At 39.2% G+C, this 21,917-nt stretch overlaps 1 pseudogene; it reads right to left on the bottom strand.

Moving 5' to 3' along the window:
• Positions 1-5,441: 5,441 nt before the first annotated feature.
• Positions 5,442-5,585, bottom strand: LOC118919777 (short transmembrane mitochondrial protein 1-like; annotated as a pseudogene).
• Between the last annotated feature and the right edge of the window lie 16,332 nt (positions 5,586-21,917).

The raw sequence follows: 21,917 nt of genomic DNA, 5'->3' as shown, positions 1-21,917 counted from the left end.
TGTCAAACTCACTTTTCTCCCACCGCTCCCTGTAGGGGCCGTGTAGACTTCCGCTGCCAAAGAACCTGGTTGAACTTGCCCTGGGAGGGGCTCCATCCCTGCAGACAGGCACAACTCAGAGCAGCTGGCCAGAGGCGGAGGTCTCCCAGCTGGGCGGCTCGGCCTGGCACAGGGAGCTTGTGCAACAGCAGGTGTGCTGTCTGCCGGCTGCCACAGCCCGGGAGCGAGGGCGCCTCTGGCCCCGAGGCTCGCTCCTTTCTCAGGAACATCTGCCACCCCCCTTCCACCTCTTCCTAGAGAAGGGCCACGCGCGTGTGCTGGGAAACCTGCATTTCCTTCCACTTCTCCACCCAAGTCGCTCTTCTGGCTTCCTCCCTTCAGCTAGTTTCAGCTGCGAAGGAAGGCGATTCCTCTGAAGAACCAGCAAAGAGCGCTAGCAGACTGTTGCTATCTCCTTTGTTTTATATGACCGTGTTTTCAGGCCTGAGTGTAGTGGAAGTTCTCTTAGAAAAAGAAAGCAAAGAATGGCAACTGAGTGGGATGCTGTTTCAGCCAGTGTTTCTTCGGCCCATGGAGAGTCCTGGGGACTTACTCCGAAAGGGTCCCAACGCAGTGGGGAAGGCAGTGCTCGACTTTTTAAAAAATGTGTCTTCTGTGGTTGCTGACAGCACATTCCCAAACTGCCATTACAAATGCAGTTTACTAGAACTCAACCAGGAAATGATGAAGGCAGTTGTGGGCACTGATAGCCTTGTCTTTGGGCTCAGAGAGGTACTCTCAGGGAGAGGATATGGATAACTCCCACCTTTAAGGAAAGTGCTTCCCTCTCCCTAGGGTTACCTGGTCTGAGCGAGCACCGGGCCACACTGCCTAGATCCCCCTGTTGCCCTCCCACTGCTGAGAGTGCTGTCAGCTGGTGCCGTAAGCCATCAGCCCCTCCAGGATCGTCTCAGCTGCAAATAGTTGCCTCTGATTCAAAGTCACATCCCTTCCCAGGTGGCCCACATCCTGTCACTGATGGATGGGGAGGTGCGAGGGCCTATCCATGTCAACCCAGCTTGAGAGAATTCCAGTGGGTCATTCTATCTCCAGAGCCCGTCTCTGTCTGCTTCCTTCTCCTCCCTCCATGGAGTTGTCCCAAGGGTGCACCATAATAAACATCTGAATCTACAATTTCCATCTCAGTATCTGCCTCCCAGGGAACCCATCCTTGGCCATATAAGGCTCCCGTTCTGGGGAGTCATTTCTGTGTGTGATTCACGTGTTCCATCTATCAATCAAGTGCTTGATCAATGGATGTAACATAGTAAGCAGTATCCATAGGTCAGTCAGAAAAGAAGAATATCTACACCAGTCTTGGCAAGAGTTTATCGTCCCATTGGGGGGACAACATAAATATGTAAAACAATAGCCTGTAATGTTACAAAATAAATGATGATTATCAGAGAATTATGTGACACTGGGATTTATCAAAGGGGAGACTGGTTTTAAGACAAAATAGTTGCTGGTTCTCTAGGGAGCAATGGAATTATGGTAACCCCGCATTACCTGCAGGCTATTCTTCGGTGAAAGTCAACTGCTCATTATCTAGAGTCCTCACCCTACAGAGGACCTTGACTCCAAATAACCTTTCTGTTTCTTCATGCCTCATGATGAAGCTGCCAGAAAATTCACAATGGCAACAGGTAAAAAGCATAGTTCCAGAAATACTGTTGCTGTGAGATTCGCCCTCCTTGGCCCCATTCTTCCGGGTTGCTTAGGTTCCCAGAGCTGCTCAGCTCTCCCCATCCAAGCTCCAAGGCATTGGCATGTGGAGAAGACGCCCTGCCCTTCTTGCTGAGCTGGTTAGCAGGCTCCGTCCTGCCAATTCAAATCCCCAAAGCTCTTGTTGTGATCCATCTTATTTTTACAGAGATTTCCTCAACTGACCTTGCTCTTCCTGGCCTTCTCATCATATCCACTTCTGCTTCTAAATCTCATCTCTGTTTTGCTTCCCTCGATTCTATCACCCCGTGCCATTGCCCAACTTCTATCTAGAACTAACAGGATTTGCTCTTTGTACAAAATCACAGTCTGAGCTGCAGGCCAAGGGCTGCAGGTCAAGTTACTGCCTAACTGCATGGTCTTGGGCAAGTCATTTAATATTGCTCATCTTTCAGCAGTCTTATTTATACAATGGGGATATTAATTCCTATGTCTTATTGATGATAATGATTAATGGACTGGCTTGGAAGCAAGAGTCTTCTAGAAAGAAGAAAAAACAAAATAAACAAAAAATCCTAGCAAAAGTCATTATAACTTATCAAATGTTTACTATATGCCAGGCACTATACAATGTGTTGTATTGTAATATATACCCCTCCAGTAGAAACTCCAAGGAAATAAATCAAGAAGTTGTGCCACTTAAAATATAATTTAGCTTTTGCTGCTCCGACTTTATCCCGGATGAAATCTGGAACCACTTCCTGTCCATTCTTGGACATGATCATCTCTCCTTTCCCTCCTTTCTTTTCCACCAATCCAAGGTTAAACCTTAGACATTTAAAACTCATTTTCAATGCCCAGTTGGTTTCCTGAACTCCAGTCAAATCTCCCTGCACAATTCCCCTGCTCTGTCAAGGTGTGAAGTCAGGTAAAGAAAAGCATCCGGTGGCAGTGACTTCCTGCTGGGACGGGGCCTTGTCATCCACAGTGGGGTCAATGAGATCTGAAGGGCTGTGCTGGAGCAAGGCCACTGTCAGAGCTGTGATGAAAAAGACAGAATTGCCCCTCTGAAGAGGACATGAAGAACAGGATCTGAGGTAGCCAAATAAGCATACAGCGCAAACACAGGAGGACTAAGGAACGAATAATACATATGAAAAAAGTTAAGTAAGCACTATTTAAAAATAGTGGCAGATGTATGACTTTTTAAAACTTATTTTTTTTAAATGTGATATTAATTCACAGACCGTAAAATTCAGTGTTTCAAAATGTACAATTCAGTGGTTTTCAGTATATTCACAAAGTTGTGCAACCATTATCACTACCTAAATCCAGAGCTGTTCACCACCACCAAAGGAGACTCCATGCCCATTAGCAGTCACCCCCACTCCCTACATCCCCCTCACCCCAGCTTCTGACAAACACTAAATCCACGTCTCATCTCTACGGTTTTGCCTATTCTGGAAAATGTGCTTCATCCTCTGTTTGACATTGACCTGCAGCATGTGTTTAAGGAGAATGAAATGTAGCACATAGCTTCCTCTATACCCCGCTAATTAATTCACTTCACATATTACACAGATTTTGCTATTCCCCTCCAGCAAGGTTTTAATGTCCTCGTGTCTTCCTTCTCCTCTTTCTTCAGACAGCTGTATAGGACGGTCCAAGCTCCTTCTGAGCTTAAGATCCTTTAGCCTAAATTCCATTCCCCCAATTTTGCATTTCCTTACCTCTGCATTTCTGTTCCTTTATTAGGAATCCAAATCTTACATACTTTAAGACCAGGTCCAGTGACCCCCTCATCTGTCTTGTTTCCCAAAATCAAGCCAAGAAGGTACCTCTTCCCCTCTTACAGCCCCTCTGGTGGACCATGGTGGACTCGGCACCACTCCACAGCACCTACAACCAAGGATTCCCCAGTGGGCTGTCATTATTTCTCTCCCCTGACTCTAAGCTGCCTGACTGATGGTATCATGTCTTTGTTGCCCACAGTGCCCAATACACTGTAAGCACAAAGTAAGTGCTTGCCGAATGCATACATGAATGAAAAGGAGATTGGGTGAAATGCCCAAAGGAACTCCAACTCAGATAACCATTATATAAAGCTCTGAAATTAAAGACCAAAAGAATACTGTCTACAATATTACAAATGCAGTCATTTGACTAGGTATTTCTAAACTTCAGATAACAATAATAAATGCTAGAGCATTCAATAAATTTTTGAGGATGTGTTTAAAGACACAAGTTAGTGGGGAACTTACAACCTGAAATAAATATAGCCATTGGTTTTGAAGCAAATGAAGACCATTTATTTAATGAAGTCAGATTATTATCCTATTGAGATTTAGATGTTGATTGATCTTTGGAATGAAGTATTTGGGTTCCATAATTCTCCCTTTCTGGAAAACCATTATCTTCAACATCACATCTTATCCCTTCATATACAATGATAAGTCACCATAGAAATTATTTCTATACACACAGAGAAATCCACTTAAGACTTTCATCTCTTCCCACAGTTGATCAGTTAACCTGCCTTCCCAGCCCATTTGCTTTGCAAGTGGGAACTTCACTCAGACTTCTTTCTTTTGACATATGTCTTAAAGTTTCATTCATTACTTCATTGTGCAAACATTTTAGGGAAGTCCTATCAGGTGTGAGGCTCAGTGTTATACAAAAATTAATAAACAAAGGCCTCTGTCTTCATGGATCTATGGTTTAGTAATAGATAAAAAATTAAACATAAATTAAAAATATGAATGCAGATCAGAGGTTTAGAAAAGATGCCTTTAAGTTTAGAGAATGGTAAGACAGTTAAAGATTGGCTTAAAGTGTTTTTTGACATGCTTGTTTTTAGTGAATATCATACCTGATCATTTTCCCCTTTTTGCTCTACCTACCAGGATGCTCAGAACCAATTTTTGTGGCCCACTTCTAGCCATATTATAGTGTGACCTAGAGTATGAATTTTTTAATGTAAATACATTTTTAATGTGAAAAGGCATAAAACTCCCTGTATAGACAACTTGTCATTTTCCATCATGTAATGTCAAATGCACCTGTAATCCCTTAAAATAAGTATGATTCCTTTGAACAAAAAGAGCCAGATCAAATACAGTACTAAGGAAAAACATGCATACTAGACGATGAAGTCTACTGAGGACAAAAGCCATTATTTTATATATTTTTTAAATTCCCCAGTTCCTGACAGGGATCTCAAAATATAGTTTCTCAGTTAATGAATAGCAAATTGATTTATTGATTAAACTAGAAATTATAGAGCTGCCTGACAACAGTAGGAAATAAATGGATAATTCAGCAGAAACTAGCTTCTAGATTCTAATTTTAACTACTTTGAAACAAGGTAATTTAGTATCAAATATTTAAACATCCATTACTATTGCTAACCTTTGAAATCAGCATTATGAATTCTGATCAGCTATATAAAACTCATAAATTTGTCTTCTGAAAACAGGTAATGAAATCCCAAAGAATAAGGCAGAGACTAGTCATTACAGTCATGTCTACCATCCAGCACCATCATACCAGTCTTAGGACCTCCAAGCAGCAGGAAGAAGGAAGGGAAGAGGCAAGGATGTTGGAAATACAAGGGTAATTCTGAATTTGTGGTCCCACCTAGGGACCGCTTTAAAACAAAAGCTCTTGGTTCAGATGGTAAAGGAGGCCCTCAAGAATAGTAGAATCAGTATATCCAGAAGGTAGTGCTAGAGTCAGCCTCATGAACTGGGGGGTTTCTTCTTGGCATCTAAGTCCTTTTAAATTTCTTTAAGTTTTTTAGCCAGGTTGGGTGTGTCACAGTTCAGAGCCAGATACATTCCAACCAGTTCACCAAAAGTAAATCCAAGCAGGAACTGGAGCATGTCGTTGACAAGGAGGGTGCAAAGGCTACGGCACGAATTTGATGTATCTATGGAACATCTGATCTTTTTTCTCATTTTACCACTTTTGCTTTCCCTTCACCTGCTCTTTATTTTATTCTATTTTTACTTTTGTTGCATGTATCTCTTTAAGCCATCTAAAAATATATTTGAAGTGAAGTGGGACATAACTAATAATGCTAAAAATAATTCTGATAAAGGCACTGTAAAGGGAACTGTAGAATTTTTTGCACCTGTTCATTTGGAGCAGTAACATTTTTTCAGGGTTGTATCATTTCGCTAAAAATTGCAAAGATTATTAATTAAAGAGGAGCTATTTATATATTTTTATTCAGAGCATACTGTTTTACACAGCCTCATTTAAATTGTTTGGTATGATCATAGAGACTCATATAAAGGAAAAGCAAAAATAACTCATTGTAGGATTTGTAAACACTAAATGTGTGATCTGTGCTCACTCACAATCTATCACACATCCTAAACTGTATAAAGTTAAATTACATTATATAAAGGCAATCTACATAAAAGGAAAAGGCAATGTACATAGAGGTAATCTACATTAATGTCTAAGTGAATCAATGAACAAACAAAGGTTTTTGATCCCACATCACTAGCTAGAGTCCTGTGGAAGCCATTTGGCCCTGGCGAGATGTTTCATATGCTGACTTCAGATTGATCCTCAAATCAGTCCTAAGGACTTGGCCTATTCTCCCCCATCTCACACAGAAAAAACGAAGACCTGAGAAGGTTAAGTAACAATACAATAAGCACTATTCTCAGTGCTTGGTAGGTGCTGGCTCATTAATCTTCCCACAAAACCTATGTGACGCGGTTTATTTATTTTTATCCTCGTTTTATAATTGAAGAGATAAGGAACAGAGATATTATATACATTGTCCAAAGTTGTACAGTTAGTGGGGAAGATGGGATTCAAACTTGGAGCAGTCTGACTCCGGAGTCTGTGCCCTTAACTACCAAACTAAGTAATTCCCCCAGATTTATTTTGCTTAACAGATGGCAGACATTCATATCTACACCAAAGGTTACACTCTTTAATTTACACCATGCTGCCTTAGGATTCATGTCAAACAATACCTACTTTTTTTACCTTTTTTGTCAGATTCTGACAGAATTAGTTGTTCCTTATCCTGGATCTTCCTAGCACTCTCTCTCTTTCTCTCATTTATATGCATACATGCAGATGTACATAATTGTACTTTCCATATTTTCTTTTGTATGTTTACCTTTAAGATAATATTTTCTTAAATGTAGGGATAACTTGATAATTAAATGATTTTGATTAAATATATCTTGCTAGCATAAATGAATCAACAAGTGAACAATTGAAAAGCCCCACAACAGACACCTCTGGCCTATTAAAATTTTATCAATGCCTGAAATTTTGCAATTAGAGATTCATTATTTTGGCTTAAATCCTCTTATCTCTTGTAAAGATCTTGGAAAGGGTTGAAATATTAATTGGTATCTGTCTTTCATGTTTTAGTATAAAAATAAAGCCCTTTCCTGAGAATAGTTTTGATGGTGCAAAGTATAAATAGAACAGGAAACTGATTCCTTGATAGTCACCAGAGATGACCTCTGAAAGAAGTTAAGGACAGCTGAGGCAGGTAGTAGAAAACTAACTGTGTACACTCTAGGCAAATCGTTTTTGGCCTGGCCTTTATTAACATTCTCAAATCCCATCTAAAGAAATATCATCTGCAAATAAAACCCTCCTTTGAATAAGGGAAGTGAGAGATGACAAACTGGAGATGCTAAATAGATTAAACAGGTCCTTAAGATGTCAAGGGTCATAACCTATGATATCCCAATCTGGGTAGGCAACAGAATCACAGGGTGGGGCACTTGGAAACTTACCTTACCTGTGCCCCAACCCTAATAAATGTCATCTGAATCTCTACAGGCTAAAGAAATAAAAACAAAACTCACCCCGTGTGAGATTCTAACCTAAGATTACCAAGCAACTTAATCTGCTCAGTAACCTCAAGCAGATGTACTTTCTTTTTTTTAAATTTTTTATTAAGGTATGATTAATATACACTCTTATGAAGGTTTCACATGAAAAAACAATGTGGTTACTACATTTATCCATATTATCAAGTCTCCACCCATACCCCAATGCAGTCACTGTCCATCAGTGCAGCAAGATGCCACAGATCCACTATGTGCCTTCTCTGTGCTACACTGTTCTCCCTGTGATCCCCCCACACCATGTGTACTAAACGTAATACCCCTCAGTCCCCTTCTCCCTCCCTCCCCACCCACCCTCCCACACCCGTCCCCTTTGGTAACCACTAGTTTATTCTTGGAGTCTGAGTCTGCTGCCATTTTGTTCCTTCAGTTTAAGCAGATGTACTTTCACAAGCTTGTTTTAGGACCCGATCACTATACTCAACAGGGACTGGGGGTGGTCTAGCTCTTCAAGTTTCTACCTTTCAATACCAACTTCAATCCTTAAATCCCTGTAGCAGTGGTATTGCTTGGGGTATAGACTGGACCAGAGCCAGCTTCCTGGGCATGTGACCTGTGTGCAGTCGGTCACATGGGGCCCACAGTTAGGATTCTGCACTTACTTTAATGTGATCAGCTTCCTGAAATTCTTCATCATTTGTTAAGAAAGAACCCATGTTTTTATTTTGTACTGGCCCAGTGAATTAGACAGCCAATCTAGGGTGGCATTTATTCAATGTAAGGGAATGTGGTGGAGCATTGTTGGAAAAGAGTGATCTGCAAATTTTTGAGACCCAGTTAACTAGATGAAAATGAAGTGATTGGTGAAGATGTCACTAAATATCCAAAGGATTCTTTAGCAAGTCAGTTCACTTGGTGGGTTTATCCTGATCTTTTAAAAAAGAAAAGCCTTGTATAGATGGTCCTCTATCACATCCAGCTCTTGTACTATAGCAGAAACTGCTCTCTGTTCAGCAAAACCTGTTTCCTTTCTTTCTCCCTCCATGCACAGGATGACTACATTCTCACAGTCCCTTGCAAGGAGGTGTGGAGACGTTTCGTTTGCTCAGGCTCCCGTAACTAAGTACTGCAGCCCAGCCGGCTTAAACAATGGAGATTTGCTTTTCTCACAGTTCTGGAGGTCAAAGGTTTGAGATCAAGGGTTCAGCAGGGGCGGTTTCTTCGGAGGCCCATCTTTTTCGCTTGTAGATGGTCGTCCTCTCCCTGGGTCTCCACATGGTCTTCACTCTGTATGTCTGCATCCAAATTTCCCCTTCTGATAAGGACACCAGGCATTCTAGATTAAAGCTCACCCTAATAACCTCATTTTAACTTAATTATCCTTTAAAGACGATATCTCCAAACACAGTCACCTTCTGAGCTATTGGGGGTTAAGACTTCAACATACGGCTTTTGAACGGATGTGATTCAGCCAGTAACACCAGGTGATGGAGTTTCAATCCATAAAATATGGGTGGGAGTCACAGATGTCACTTTCAGGGCAAGTCTATGGACACTTGCACACTTCGGCCCCCTTTCGCCTTCTGTTGAAGACCCACGACCCACAAGGCTGAAGGTAGCCTGGGTCCCTGAGCCACCACTTCAGAGAAGAGCCCCTCCACCAGAAACGCCCATGAGAAATGTGACGGGGATAAGAAACAAGCTGTTCCTGGGTTAGTAACTGCGATCTGCGGGCTCACCTACCACAGTGCCTAGTGCGATCGTAGCTAAACTAATCGTCCCCTGTGGATTCAGAGAAACTGAGATACCCCATTCATTCACTTCATAGGCAGCTACCAGTTAATAAGCACCTACTCAGCCTTCAGAGCCTTGTTAGGCGCCATGGGGCACAAAGAAATAAAAGGCCCGGTGCCTGCCCTCAATACTGCGGGGAAGGCACAGAACATAAAACACCATTAAATGCTGAAATGTAGAGAAATGCCTCCAAGTTAAAGTTTTTAAAAAGTAGTTTGTCCACGAAGGCTGATGGAGTCAGAAAGGCTTCCTGTGATGAGCTGCTGAACGTTGACCTTGGTTTGAAGCCTGAAGGGAACTGGGGTCATTGAAGGGTGTCCCGGGAAGGGAGACGGTCATGCAGGGAATAAATGTGAAGAGAAGCCAGGCGTTCGGCGAGAGCTGGTGAGAGTTCTTCTGCCTAACAGAAGCCAAGAATCCTACTGGGGGAGCACTGGGTAATACAGGAAAGTACGACCCTCCAGCCAGACTGCAATGAGTCTTTGGAACCAGGTAATTATTTTAAACTGGTTTCCTTCAGGACAGCGGTCAGCCCCAAACTTGATTGGGAAAATCCTCCAGAATATTCTATTTTTTTCTTTCTTTCTTTCTTTGAACATCTACCTTGTACTCGTCTCTTCCCCTGAGTACTTATTTCTAAAGCCTGTGAACAGATACAAGGATAGAACTAAGCACACCCCCTACCTCCACCCCAGTGGCTTACGATTTCACTTTTGTTTTTATCAGTTTCATTCTACTACCATGTGAAAGTCTTTTTCACCCTCATTTTATCTTTTTTTTTCCAAAATCTCCTCTAATTATAAAAGCATGTCCCCATTTCCTCATATGTGTTGCAACAGGGGCTTACTTTGGGGTTCTCAAATAAAGTACCATTATCACCATCAACATCATCCCTTTTTTTTAAAATCCTTGCTTCCATCTGTTGCTGCCTTACTGTAACTCTCTCGTTCAGCATCCCCCTCTCTCCCTTGGCCATTCGTTGCAAGGCTCCAGCCAGCATTTCCTGTAGCCCTCAGTAATGCCACAGTAATAGTTTTTCCATTGAAAAACTACCACAAGTACAATATTTCCAATGGAAATACCACAAGAACAGTGTTTCCACTGAACATACCTCAAGGAGAGTGCTTTTGTGGTATCTAAATTCTGAGATGAACGCGTAATGTTCATCTTGGATTCATTATAACTAGAGCCCCTGCTTTCTGGAAAGCGCTGAAACAGGGGATGGAATTTTTATTTGTAGTTGAAAAAAACACAATAAAAATAAAAGTCGGATGGTGCCAAGACAATTTTGCACTTGCTTTTGTGAGTAAAATATAAATAGATTTAGCAAATAAAAGAATGAGGAAAAACTTCATAAAAAATGTACAGAGAGGCTTTACAGCTGGAAAAGCAAGTGTGTGTGTGTGTGTGTGTGTGTGTGTGTGTGTGTGTGTGATAACATTTAAACTGCTCAACAGCTGGGAAACAAACAACCTGTAAAAACACTTAACATTACAGCCACTCAGTGGCTGGAAACCAACTTCTCATAAAATCGATTTAACATTTTGATCACTGTTGAAGACATTTAATGCATGCCTGTTTATATATCTGTGTTTATACTGTAGCCCCATGGATTTCAGTGGGTTTTAATAGGCATAAACTGGAAAATGCCATTTGAAACTGTTGACAGTATATAATGTTTTTGCAGCCCTGACAATAATGATGTTGACCAACACTTAGAGATTGTTTTTAGATATGTTGGTAAGTGTACCTAGAGACTGATTCATTATTGTCCCTTTATTCACTTCTGTATTTGTACCATCTCACTGATCAGTAGTGTCCTACTTTTGAAAGTCATTTTTTTTTTTAATTTTCCAGTTGGAATTATCCTCTTATTTTCCAGGAGTTTAGGACTAAACTTCTTAAATCCTGATCTGCCCGTAGTTTGGCAAACAAAGTTATCTGTCAGGATTGTCCAACTTTTTCCATTTCCCTTGTTATGTCTTAAATCAGTTAAAGAGGGTAACATTTCTTTCTTTTTTCTTCTTCTTCTTTCAGTTTTTTTTTTCCTGGTTAGTTCCACAAAATGAACTAGATTACCAACTAAAGAGAATTCCTTTTTTAAAAAGATTGGGGTGTGAGGGGATGGACTTGGAAAAAAGCAAGTGGAATTCTCAAAAATTTGACTTAAAACTTCTCAAGTTAATAATACTCGAGCAAGTTATACAGGAAAGATGCTAAAAGTCTAACACCCAGCTCATCATTTGATAGAGATGTGATCTTGAAGATGAACAAGTCACAACCTCTTGAAGTTTCCGAGTTTATATACATAAAATACGGATAATTGTACCTGCTTTACCACCTCTCCAGACAGCTCTGAGACTCAAGTGATATGTAATGTAGGAATACATTTAAGTGATGTCAAAGCACTAGACATAAGTATGATTATAACACTGAATGGTAAAACCATAACTCTCATGAAAACTTGAGGACATTAGAAGTAAAAATCAATTAAAACTAGCATGATGTTTAAGTTCCTAGTCACCAATTATGTGGGCATTTTTATCCCTTTGGAAAATCAAAGTTCGAGAAACTGGAAAATCCAAAGACAGGTTAGACAAATGACCATGGACCTGTCCACTCTGAATCCAGGTGTCTATCTTCATGTTTCCTTCTATAATCAGAGCCCACCTCTAAGCAGATGTACTCAAATAGACTAATTTTTTTAAATTACTCAACCTATTTCGTTTTGATTTAAGCTTTGAATCCTTCTTGTTTGGAGAAAGATTTTTATGCTCATTTGTATCAGTGTTTTCTTGAAGCCACTCTAAGAGATCCTAAATAATTCTTTAACATTTCATGAGAGCAGAGTAAGTATGATTAGAGTTTTCTCCCCTCCCCCACCCCATCTCCTTCTTCTCCTTTGTATTCCAAGGACAGAATCTACTCAGAAAAATGGACTGCAACCACTTCATTCCTGCAAGTCATTTTTATGACACAGAACCCATTATATAAGTATACAGACATTATTATATTTAGTGTCAGGCCTCTCAATAAGGCATTTCCCCCCAAAATGACTAAAAGCCCATTAACAGAGACAGACAGCCACTTGAAATTTCAATTCTCAACAATCTCCCAAATTTCTAGATCACTTAAATTTCTAGACCAGATTAAAAACAAATATCAGTAACTAACCAGGGTTTGAAATACAATAGACTATAAATCTGGAACCTCTACTTGTAGCCAGAAGCACCTCTTTTACTCATTTTATAAATGAATTAGGTTCAAGTAGTGCTAGAAATAAGATACAAAAAAATAAATGAATAAAGTTGTTAAATATTACTCATTTGAGTGATCTTCCTCCTTTGAAATCTTACTCTTGTCTAACAGAACAGAAATAAAAGCAAGATCTGGGGAGAGATGTTACTGAACTTGCCTATAACTTCATAAAGACCCTTATTTTGTGCTCAGGAATAGCATACATTTGAGACAGTGTATTAAGAAAGGATCAAATAACAGTACACCTCAGTGGCAAGGTTTGGCTATTTCAACCTCATAGAAAATAATAAAGGAAAACAAAACAACAACAGATAGCGTTTTTAAAAAAGTTTAAACTAGAGAGGCATGAGCTAATGCCACAAAAAATATCTCAACCAGTGCTTGGGCTCTAGGTCACCAGGCCAGGTTTCCATGAGGCTCAAACCACTGTCCTTTCCTCCCTCCCTGAGATATGCAAATAGTGCAGGTTAACTACAGACCCCAGTGCCGCCCAGTCCTCCTTCTGGTGCGTAAGTGGCAAGGCCTTTGATAATAAAGAGACTTCCAAAGTCCAAAATTCGTAAACAAGATAAACCAAGAGCCACTATGGCAAAATCAGAGGAAACAAATGGAAAAGGGGACTCAGTGATCTAACTGGCCCTAGCTTTTCCCCATTCTTGACATTTTGATACAGGAGCATTGTTAATGGATTATTACACTTAATCAGGTTTCCTAAATATGGGCATTATAGCATCACTTAACACTGGAGGGATGGGGTATGTGGCAGAGATTTGATAATGGGGGGAGTCTAGTAACCATAATGTCACTCATGTAATTGTACATTAATGATACCAAAAAAAAAATAGTGGGGGTACTAGTAGGAAAGCTAGAGGAATGTGGAAGGTGCCTGCATTCCCTTGCTGACACTCCAATGACAAGAAAAAAGAAAACTCTCATTATGGGCAGGGTATTAATGATCAGTATTTGGTAAGGAATGATAGTCGTTCTGATGGTCAACATCTCAAACTCATGAGATTCAAGAAAAATCTAACTGGAAAATGAAATTCTATTGAACAGGGAATCTACCCACTTCATGAGTTGCCCTTAATGTATAAACATTTTTACGGCAGGCCAAGAATTTTTAAATCAGAGCTAAAAGTACAGAGATGAAAGAAATCAACAGTGTAAGAATAGATGAGGATAAGAAACAGCAAAAGGCTCCAGTGACGATATAATTGGATCTCAGAGGGAAAAACAAAACAAAACAAAACTGAAATGAAAGAAGAGGAGGGCAGGGAGAGCAGAGGAGAAACTTCTGGAAAAAGATACTCTCTTGGCAAGATGAATGGAAAATAAAACTGCAGAATGAAAGACTGCTTGAAAGAGCAGTCCCTAATCTTCTGCCAACACAGGCTAATTTGTATTTCTGGAACAAGCAGAAAGGATGTCAGCTGAAAGCCATGTTAGAGTCACCTTGCAGCAAATATTCCAGCGCACATGTGCAGTCAGGAGGGAGTGGAATGAATTGGGGTTTCACAGAGTGAAGAATGACTTCAGGAACTCCAAACATCCCATTCCTGAGCTTCGGCTTCAGAACATATGCTCTTTCATTCTAATTGCACATGGGAAATAAAGAGAACAGGGGCTGGGCTGTCAATGAAGATCTAAATTTGGCTCCAAGTGAAGAGAAATAGCACCCATCCAGCTGTAAATGCTTCTTTAATGAGGTACGAAAGACGAAGCATGACACCAAGAAAAATACCCCAGTGCAGAGTTCTAAGGAGTGAAAGAGAGGAGCAAGCTCTGCTCCCTCCGCACCAACATTCTCATCCTATCATTCGTCTTGGTTACTGTGCAAAGCAATTAGCTTCTGTGATCCTTTTTCCATGTGGCTTTTCATGTCCTTATGGTGACTGTCAAACTGTAGATCCCTAGAAAGTAACTCTTCCTTCAGTCTTTCCTTTCCCCTTTCTTCTTTCTCCCAGTTTTCTTTTTGGCCTTCCTGTAAATTCATTTTAAAGTACAAAAAAGCAACAGTCTATTGAATTTTCACAAAATGAACATACCCTGTAAGCACAGCCTGCACTGAGACCACAAAACAAAATGTCTAATGTGGCAGAAGATATGAATGTCTCCTTCAAGTTACTTTGAAAGGTAAACACTGTATGACTTATGACCATGTAGAATAAATTTGCCTGTATTTTAACTTTAAATAATTAGATTCATACAGTCTCTTCTCCTTTATGTTTGGCTCCTTTTGGTTAGCGTCACATTTATAAAGTCATCCATACAGTTGCAATCGACAATAGATGATTCATATTCATTCAGTCTCCATTGTATATGCCACAAATCTATCTATTGATAAACTCTTCTAATAGAAATTATTGTATGTGTGAATATGTGTACATACAACTTTTGGGTGTATTCCAAGAGAAGTAGAATGGCAGAGTATATTACGATCTCAGCTTTAATAACCATTTGGATATATCCTTTGTCAAGTTCCTGTTCAAACTTCCATCCATTTTTCTATTGGTTTTCTGCCTTTTTTCTCTCTCAATGGTTTATTTTGAATGAGTAGAAATTCTTAATTTAATCTAGCTTGGTTATGTACTTTTTACCCTTTTATGGATAATTAATTCTTTGTATCTTATTTAAGAAATCTTTGCCTACCTGAAAGTCATGAAAATATTCTCCTATGTCTTCTTCTAGAAGGCTTATTTAATTTTACATATGGGTATACACTCCATATGGAACTGACTTCTGTGTATGGTGTGAGGTAGGAGGCGGGAGTAGCAAAATCTTCATCCACATAGCTAATTAGCAGGACAGAGAACTGAGGCCACCTGGAATAGGACTTAACTATTTGTTACAAGAAATTCCTGCAAACCTATTTCTCCAGGCAAATATTTGATTTATCTAGAAAAGTATCTCCTCAGTCAGGATAATAGATTTCTTAACTGAGCAAGCAGTTCCCTTATCATAAAGTCAGTTTACTTTACTCACTTCAAGATTCTCTGCTCAGCAGATCTTAAACTGTTATATCATAGGTTTTTCTAGTCTTGATCAGTTCACAGCTTTGAAAGATCTACCTTTAATCACTTAGTTCCAAATTCCAAAGCCCCAAATGCTTTCTCTGAATTTTGTCAAACATAGATTTAATAAACTTAGTTTCCTTAATCAACAGGTTTAGGGGTGGTCCTTTCAGGAGCTGACAGCAGACAGGGGATAGATGTGTTTTTGCTCCGTAGAGATACCAAATGAACTTACCTCCATTCATTGAAAAAACTACCCTTTCTGTACTCCCCTGTATCTCATCTTTGTTACAAATCAAACAGCCATACATCTATATTCATTTTTCTTTTTTTACACTTACTATTCTGTTATATTTGTCTACTTTATGCTTCAGCAATAGAAGTCTTAATACCTAAGATTCTGCATCCCCCAGCCTGGTTGTTATTCTTCGAGATTTTCTTTGCTAATTTTGGCCCTTTGTATTTCCAAATAACTTCTGGGACCAGCTTGCCAGGTTCCAGAAAGCAACTCTAGGGTTTCTATTCAATCTATTTATTAGTTTGGAGTGAACTGTAATCTGTAAACTAGTGGATCTTCTAAGTACATGTATATTTATTTAAGACTTCTTTATTTCTCTCACTAGTGCATTATAGTTTTCTGTGTAGATGTTTTGTACATCTATCACCAGATCTAGTCCTAATTATTTTATGTTTTGATTGACTTATAAGTGGTATCTTTTAAATTTCATTTTCTATTTGTTATATTCAAAGTTCTTGCTAAAATGGGTTTATTAATGCAAATTCTTTATCTGTGGATTCTTAAGGATTACCTACTTATGCAATCATGTCATCTGTGAATAGAGATAATTTTATTTCTTTCCAAACTGTATATGTGTGCAAATATTGTTTACTAGCAAAGTGGCACTTTCCCTTACTGCAATAAGTCTGGTCAATGTTTGGGGTGGTCTCTTATGAATTTGATGGTTGACAGAGCAAAATTTATTTAACTCCTTTGAATTCTTACAGTTATTAAGTCCTTGGAACACTGGCAGCAGAAGACCTGAACTCAAGTCTGTTATAATTTTTAAAGGAGTAATATTATGATTTTCATAAAAATATACAGGGGGATTAAACAAGATGGTGGTGTGAGAAGTGAGGCAGAAACCTCCTCCCAAAACCACATATAACACAAAAATACAGCAAATTAAACTAATCCTGAAAGGATGACTGGAAAGACTACAGCAGATTGCCTACATCTGGGGAAAAGAGAAGATCTCATAGAAAAGGGTAAAGTAGCAAAGCTGTGATCTAGTGGGATCCAAGCCCTCCCCCACACCAGCTCATGAGAGAGAGGAAGAAAAATTGAGTGGGGAGGGGGTAGAAGCCTAGGACTGCTGAACACACAGCCCTGGAGATCTGCTCGGGGAGCACAAACCCACATTACATGGTGCTCTGGAGATTAAAGGGGTTGGAAAGCAAAGACAGGCAGAATACTCAGAGAGACTGAGATTCTAGCCACTTATGGAGAACAGGTACCCACAACCGGTTGCTCCAGGATGAAAGAAACACAGGCACTTTGAGAGACTTCCCAACAGCAAATGCTGTGCTAAAGGGGAAAGGATTAGAAAGAGTTTTCTCAACATGAGAAAGGATACGTGGACAAAATCAACCCAGTACACTAAGCCCAGCAGCTTGGGAACTATCAGGAGCTTCACGTACTCCATCCCCCTGTCTGGCAAGGCAGTGCCAAGGCCCCCCACTGTGATTCACAGCCTTCCACTCCTTCCTCTCTGCTGGCACTGGTTCACAAACCTGCTGTCCCCACCATCACGCCAGGAGAGCCAGAGGGCAGCCACTCCTATGGCAGTGACAGAGGTGTAACAAAGGAGCTCCTACCTGCGTGCTGGGACCACTGACTTTGGCAGTGGAGGCAGGCATGGCAGAAGGAAGCAGGAAAGACCTCTGTCCTCCTGGCGGGCACCAGCACCTCTTGCCTCCTGGCAGCCAGGGGCACCTCCCGCCATTGCTCCAGGAGCTGAGTAGCTCCAGAGAGTAGAGCTTCTGGGCAATAGAGGGTGCCACCTACAAAAAAAGTTATTATTTGATAGTAAACATTAGAAAGTTCAAACAGCAAAAGAATCTGGTAAAAACCAAAATCCCTCAAGCACCAGAAAGAGGGCTGAGTGAAAAAAAATCACCAATCTTCCTGATAAAGATTTCAAAATAAAAATCATAAACCTGCTCACAGAGCTAAAGAAAAATATTCAGGATCTCAGGGAGGACTTCAAGGAAGAGATAGAAACTTTGAAAAATACAGTGTCTGAAATGAACCAAACAATGGAGGGATTTAAAAACAGATTAGATGGGGAAGAGGAGACAGTAAATGAAATAGAAATTAGAGAACAGAAATACAAAGAATCTGAGGCACAGAGAGAAAAAAGGATCCTAGGAATGAAGGAATAATAAGAGAACTATGTGACCAATCCAAATATTTCCATTATAGGAGTACCAGAAGAAGAGAGAGAAAAAGAGATAGAAAGTGTCTTTGAGGACATAATTGCTGAAAACTCCCCCAATCTAGGGAAGAAAATAGTCTCTCAGACCATGGAAGTACACAGACCTCCCAACACAATGGACCCTACAAGACAACACCAAGACATATAATAATTAAAATGGCAAAGAGCAAGGACATAGACAGAGTATTAAAAGCAGCCAGAAAGAGAAAAAGATCACATATAAAGGAAAACCTATCAGACTATCATCAGACTTCTCAGCGACCTTACAAGCCAGAAGGAAGTGGCATGATATATTTAATGCAATGAAACAGAGGGGCCTCCAACCAAAAATAGTCTACCTGGAAAAATCATCATTTAAATTTGAAGCAGGGACAAAACAATTCCCAGATAACCAAAACCTGAGGGAATTTGCCTCCCACAAACCATCTGGTGACAGTGTATTTTGGAGGGACTGCTCTAGATGGAAGTGCTCCTAAGACTAAATAGGGATCACCAGAGGAAACAAAACCACAGTTAAGGAAGTAGACCTTATTTACTAAGCAAATGCAAAATCATCAGCTCCCCACAAAGTTAGTCAAGGGATACACAAAGTGTACAGAATATGACACCTAGTACATAAAGAATGGTGGAGGAAGAATAAGAAGGGAGAAAAAAACCTTTAGATTGTGTTTGAAATAGCGTAATAAGGGAGTTCAGTTAGACTGTTAGATAGTAAAGAAGCGGCCCTTGAACCTTTGGTAACTATGAATCTAAAGCGTGCAATGGCAATAAGTACATATCTATCAATAATCACCCTAAATGTAAATGGACTGAATATACCAATCAAAAGACACAGAACTACAGAATGGATTTAAAAAAACAAAACCCATCTATATGGTGCCTACAAAAGACTCAATTCAAACTCAAAGACTAAAGTGAAGGGATGGAAAAAATATTTCATGCAAATAATACAGAGAAAAAAACAGGAATTGCAGTGCTTGTATCAGACAAAATAGACTTCAAAACAAAGAAAGTAACAGGAGACAAAGAAGGACATTACATAATGATAAAGGGGTCAGTTCAACAAGAGAATATAACCATTATAAATATCTATGCACCCAACATAGGAGCACCTACATATGGGGAACAAATACAGAATTAAAGGGGGAAATAGAGTGAAATGCATTCATTTTAGGAGACTTCAACACACCACTCACTCTGAAGAACAGATAAACCAGATAGAAAGTAAGTAAGGAGACAGAGACACTGAACAACACATTAGAACAGATGGACCTAACGGGCATCTACAGAACACTCCATACAAAAGCAGCAGAAGATACATTCTTCTCAAGTGCACACAGAACATTTTCCAGAACAGATCACATACTAGGCCACAAAAAGAGCCTCAGTAAATTCAGGATTGAAACTGTACCAACCAGCTTCTCAGAACACAAAGGTATGATACTAGAAATAAATTATGCAAAGAAAACAAAAAAGCCCACAAACACATGGAGGCTTAACAACATGCTCCTAAATAATCAATGGGTCAATGACCAAATAAAAACAGAAATCAAGCAATATATGGAGACAAATTAAAACAACAACTCAACACCCCAAAAAATCTGTAAGAAGCAGTGAAGACCATTCTAAGAGGGAAGTACACAGCAATACAAGCTTACCTCAAGAAAGAATAACAATCCCAAATGAATAATCTAAACTCACAATTAATGAAACTAGAAAAAGAAGAACAAATGAGGCCCAAAGTTAGTAGAAGGAGGGACATAATAAAGATCAGAGTAGAAATAAATAAAATTGAGAAGAATAAAACAATAGAAAGAATCAATGAAACCAGGAGCTAGTTCTTTGAGAAAATAAACAAAATAGATAAGACTTATCAAGAAAATAAACAAAATAGATAAGACTTATCAAGAAAACAAACAAAATAGAAAAGACTTATCAAGAAAGAAAGAGAGTGTACACACATTAGCAGAATCATAAATCAGAAAGGAAAATTCACAATATACAACACAGAAATACAAAGAATTATTAGAGAATACTATGAAAAATTATATACTAACAAATTGGATAACCTAGAAGAAGTGGACAACTTTCTAGAAAAATACAACCTTCTTAGACTGACCCAGGAAGAAACACAATATCTGAACAGGCCAATTACCAGCAATGAAACTGAATTGGTAATCAAAAATCTACCTAAGAACAAAACACCCGTATCAGATGGCTTCACTGCAAAATTTTATCAAACATCTAATGAAGACCTAACACCCATCCTCCTTAAAGTTCTCCAAAAAGTAGAAGAGGAGGGAATATTTCCAAACTCATTCTATAAGGCCAGTATCACTCTAATAGCAAAACCAGGCAAAGACACCACTAAAAAAAGAAAATTACAAACCTATATCCCTGATGAACAAACACAGATGCAAAAATATTAGCAAACCAAATTCAAAAACACATCAAAAAGATCATTCATCATGATCATGTAGGATTTATTCCAGGGATGCAAGAATGGTACAATATTCACAAATCCATCAACATCATACACCACATCAACAAAAAAAAGGACAAGAAATCATGTGATCATCTTCATAGATGCTCAAAAAGCATTCAACAAAATTCAACATCCATTGATGATAAAAACTCACAACAAAATTGGTATAGAGAGCAAGTACCTCAACATAATAAAGGCCATATATGACAAACCCACAGCCAACATCATACTTAACAGTGAGAAGCTGAAATCTTTTCCTCTAAGATCAGGAACAAAACAAGGATGCCCACTCTTCCCACTTTTATTCAACATAGTACTAGAGGTCCTATCCTATGCAATCAGACAACACAAAAAAATAAAAGACATCCAGATTGGTAAGGAAGAAGCCAAACTGTCACTGTTTGCAGATGACATGATATTGTACATAGAGAACCCTAAAGAATCCACTCCAAAACTGCTAGAACTAATAACTGAAATCAGCAAAGTGGCAGGATACATAACTAATACACAGAAATCTGTAGCATTCCTATATACTAATGATGAACTAGCAGAAAGAAAAATCAGGAAAACAATTCCATTTACAATTGCATCTCAAAGAATAAAATATCTAGGAATAAGTGTAACTAAGGAGGTGAAAGACCTATACCCTGAAAACTACAAGACACTCATGAGAGAAATTAAAGAAGACACCAATAAATGGAAATTCATCCCACACTCATGGATAGGAAGAATTAATATTGTAAAAATGGCCATCCTGCCTAAAGCAATCTACAGATTCAACGCAATCCCCATCAAAATACTATCAGCATTCTTCAGTGAACTAGAACAAATAGTTCTAGAATTCATATGGAACCATAAAAGACTCCAAATAGCCAAAGCAACCCTAGGAAGGAAGAGTAAAACTGGGGGGGATTACACTCCCCAACTTCAAGCTCTAATACAAAGCCACAGGAATCAAGACAATTTGGTACTGGCACAAGAACAGACCCATAGATCAGTGGAACAGAATAGAGAGCCCAGATATAAACCCACATATATGTGGCCAATTAATACATGATAAAGGAGCTACAGATATACAATGGGGAAATGACAGCCTCTTCAATAGTTGGTATTGGCAAAAGTGGACACTTACACATGAGAGAATGAAACTAGATTATTGTATAACTCCATACAAAAAGTAAATTTGAAATGGATCAAAGATCTGAATGCTAGTCATGAAACCATAAAACTCTTAGAAGAAAACATAGGCAAAAATGTATTGAATATAATATGAGCAACTTTTTCCTGAATACATCTCCTTGGGCAATGGAAACAAAATGAACAAATGGGACTACATAAA

This window comes from Manis pentadactyla, chromosome 4, assembly GCF_030020395.1.
Source record: "Manis pentadactyla isolate mManPen7 chromosome 4, mManPen7.hap1, whole genome shotgun sequence".
Classification (NCBI taxonomy): domain Eukaryota; kingdom Metazoa; phylum Chordata; class Mammalia; order Pholidota; family Manidae; genus Manis; species Manis pentadactyla.
Note: the sequence above shows the minus strand (reverse complement) of the source record. Positions and strands in the feature narration are given on the sequence as shown.